The sequence below is a fragment of the Alligator sinensis genome, unplaced genomic scaffold, assembly GCF_000455745.1.
Source record: "Alligator sinensis unplaced genomic scaffold, ASM45574v1 scaffold371_1, whole genome shotgun sequence".
Taxonomy (NCBI): domain Eukaryota; kingdom Metazoa; phylum Chordata; order Crocodylia; family Alligatoridae; genus Alligator; species Alligator sinensis.
In genome coordinates this window covers 1,588,189-1,592,120 of record NW_005842262.1, presented here as the reverse complement: position 1 = coordinate 1,592,120, position 3,932 = coordinate 1,588,189, and the positions used below count along the sequence as shown (strand labels likewise).

The 3,932-nt window shown below is 47.1% G+C and overlaps 1 protein-coding gene across 1 annotated transcript in view; it reads left to right on the top strand.

Moving 5' to 3' along the window:
- Positions 1 to 3,932, top strand: part of SUSD1 (sushi domain containing 1) — a 106,569-nt gene that overhangs the window by 37,844 nt on the left and 64,793 nt on the right. The gene's annotated exons all lie outside the window — the stretch shown is intronic.

Below are 3,932 nucleotides of genomic sequence, written 5' to 3'. Positions count from 1 at the left end.
ACTCTTTCTGTAGTGCTGATTACTCATGAAGAATGTACGTGTAGTACAGACTAGTAGCAGATGGCATTTGCAGTGTGTCATTTGCAGTTGTCACTGCAATTATAAAGCAAACATAAGAAAAGGGGAAGGAAATACTTGTCTTTTCCTCTGTCCTAAGCCATGTTTATGTGTGTGAAGGTGAGTGGGAGGAAATGTCTCTGCATGAATTTGGGCTGTTCTTTTAGTTACTTTTAGAAGATGGCATGTAATTGAAATGGAGTTTGTTGCATACATGCCATCTCTTACGTGCTTGGAGCTGGTGGTTCTGACTAGTAAAAGCTTAGAAAATCTTTCACAGACATCAGTCAGAGTATTTGTGGGTCAGTCAGAGGCCCAATGCCATGACCATCTGAAGACTGGTTGATGGTGCATGCGATAAGTTGGGGTTCTTAGGTAAGTTCCTTGGAGGCCATTCACGATATCACAAAACCAGCTTCATACTCTCCAGGTGGCCCTAAGGCCCAACTTTGTTGACAGTCTTAGTGGGCAAAAAAACAAAGATTGAGTCAGAGAAGCTGAATTCTGCTTAGCTATAAAAGTAGTCTCCTTTGAGCAGAGTTGAGCTGTGTTATTAGGTTATTAGTAGGGCTTGAACTGGTGCAGCGCCTCTACCCAGAGGTAGAGGCGGCATTGGCAACAGTGTACTTTTACCTGTCTGGAGACAGTTACCTGGCTCTTCCAAGATTGGTTGCCATTGTGACCCAGAGATTCTGCTCCACTCCCAAGTTTAAAGGGAGCTCCCCCATTTCTTGCCAGATCCCTTAAAGTGCTGGGAAGTGAGTAAGTAGAATTCAAGTTTTATACCTACTCCATCTTTCCTTTGCATTTCTCTTTTGGTTCTCTTGGTTGCTTCTTGTTTCTCCCCTCCCAAATCTCCCTTCCTTTTCAGATTATTTTCTTTCTGGCATTTTTTTCCCTTTCTTTTTTTTAACCTCTCACCAGTATTCCCAATCTTTTATTATTTTCCTTTCCTGGCTGCTCCTTGCCTTTGTGACACTCTTATCTTCTTTTCCTTCCAGTTTCCTACTCTGACTCCTCCAATACCCGTCTCTACCCCCCTGTCCTAGTGCTCATTTCCTTACCTCCTTTTTTCCAGAAATCTTCCTCTCACTCCTCTCCACGGGTGGCTGGATATCATGGCTGTTGTGAGTTCTGTTGATTCCATCTTTGGTCCTGAACTTTCATTTTATGGAACAACAGTGGCATCCAGTGGCCCTGTCTGTTAATTGAAGATTGATTTCTCTTCTACAATAGAGAAAAAAAATCCTTTTCAACTCTCTTGTTAGATGTGGGAGTTTGAATCAAAGTGGATAATACATGTGTACCATATTCAGCACTCAACATGCTACTGCCTCCTTGCATTCACTGGAAACACTACCTCAACACATGAATAATATATCCAGGGCTAGAGACTTGTAATCTTAAATACTACATATTTCTTATATTGGATAGAAGATTAAGCGTCAATTACTGCAAATTTGCACAGAAAAAATGGTAACCCGTGAAAGAATTCTTATGATACACAGGAAAAAAGGAAGGAAAGTACTATCTTTTGAAAGCTTCCCAGCCCATAATGTTTGTTGCTGTCACACTGCTTGTTTGATCTGCATGTCCTCCTTCCTTTATCTGTCTTATCCTTTCAGATTGTAAACTCTACTGGGATTGTGCATTCCTCTGTAGTTGTATAATGTGTAGCATCATGTCTTTTTCTTTGGTTAATTCTTAGACGCAACATAATAAAAGGGATCAATAAAATTATCAGTCTGTCACTGGCTGTTCTGTCATTTTCTCCACTCTGGGTTCATCTACACAAGATGCTTTACTGTGAAGTAGTGCAGTTTACTGCACAGTAAACATGTACGTCTACACGTGCATATGCTTACTGCACAGTAAACCTTGCTAATCATGAGTAAATTTGCTACCTGCGAATGCAAGTAGCAAATTTACTTGTGATTGCTAACTGTGCAGTAGAGCTCGTGTAAATGCCTGACTTCCTCCCGGTCAGTCGACCACCAGAGGGAGGAAGATTGCTCCCTGCCCCTGGAGCAGGGAGCTCCAAGCACCTGTTCCGAGATTGCAATCGGGGAGCGGGGGGCTGGAAGATCCTTATCTCCCAGCTGGAGCTTTGCAGTCATGAGGCTTGGGCTGGGAGATAAGGATCTCCCAGCGCCGGCCCCACGGTTGTGGAGTTAGTGCTGGGAGCTCCCTAGTGGAGGGGGCTGGGAAGCCTGTTCCCCTCCCAACTCCATGGAGCTGGGTGAGGAACAGGCTGGGGAGGTTGTTCCCTGTTCAGCTCTGTGGGGAGCTGAGTAGGGAGCTGAGCATGGAACAGGCTCTCTAGCTCCCACCCCATGATCGCAGAACAGGAAACTGTCCCAGTCAGGGGCAGGTCCCAGCCCCATGCCCCAATCAGGCGATCGGGGTATGTAGCTTGGAACAAGTTGCAGGGGAGGGGCAGGTCCCAGCCCCTTGCCCTGATCCACCAGTGGGGCAGCTAGCAGCAAGCCCCAGCTGGATCTGAGCAGGGGGCTGGGGCTGGATCTGTCCCTCCCCTGCAGCTCTTTCCAAGTCCCCTGCCCGATCAGAGAGCTGGGGCTGAGAGCTCCTTATTCCCAAGGCAGGGGGACATTGTCCCTGCCCCAGCGGGCAAAGAGAGATGTCCCAGCTGTCTCCTGGCCCAGTGCTCACAGCTAGCCCGTAGGCTAGCACCCAAGAGGAGCCTAAATCTCTCCCATTGCAGGGCCCCAGGAAGCGAGACTAGTTTGCTGCCATTAGCAGCAAATCTTCTCCCACTTCCCTACATGTGTAGATGCCTGGCTGGCAGCATTTACTCTGGAGTAGTTTTCTTGCAAGTAAACTGCTCCCGGATCTAATGCATGTGTAAACACACCCTCTGTGAAGGGCACTGCCTGGTCTGTTTGTGATGGACAACTGAGCATTTGTTACAACTGTACTTCTACTGAAGGCTTTGCCATCTGATGGATCTGGTGTTTGATTTACTTGCTACAGAATCCTGGAAAGTGGATCTGTCCTTTCATTCAAGTTTCATTAATATGCCATGGGTTTTCTTTTCATTGTGATATGCTCTTGTCCTCCTTTTAAAAAAAAGTTTTTTAAGTGTGTCAGCTTTAAAGAAGGAAACAGTTGAATATGCAAATAACTCATCTGAGTTTGAGAGAGAAAAAGATGCCACTCAGAGTTCTCAGTTGTGGGGCTGTGCATTCCTAGGGCTAACGGCAGAATACATCTTGTTTCACGGGCATTTTTACAGTAAATGGTTCTTTTTCTTCTTGCCTGTGTCTGTGTTGATGATTACAATTGATGATCAACTGACTGATGTTCTTTTTCTAACATTTCCACCCCTCTGCACTTTTAGCTTTGGAACAGGTTTCTCTGTGTTGAAAGGCAGAAGTAGATCCAGGGGGGTGTGTGGTAGGCCTGTGTGAAGCAGCTGGTATTTGCTTTGTATTTGGATTTAGATTCGGCTGATTCAGGGAACAGTGATTCGATTTGGTGATTTGAATCACTGTCCCGAATCAATTCAGCTGAATCTGATTTGGAGATTCAGCTGTTGCCAAATCAGCTAAATCTCTGAATTGCACAGGACCCATCCCCTGCCTGCTCTCCCAGCCCCGCCTGCCCCAGCTCCCGGCTCTTTGGGAAAAAAAAGCCCTGACTCACCGGGTGCTACCAGGCGGGGGGGGATCCCCACGGCCCCCCATTGCCCCGCACTGTGTGGGGGGCTCTGCCATGAGCCCCCCAACCCCTGCCCACTCTCCCAGCTGCCCCTCATGACTGCTCTGCCTGGCCCAGCTCTCAGCCCTTTAAAAAAAAAAAGCCCCAACTCACTGGCTCCTTCCAGGTGTGGTGGAGGGGGGCGATCCCCACTGCCC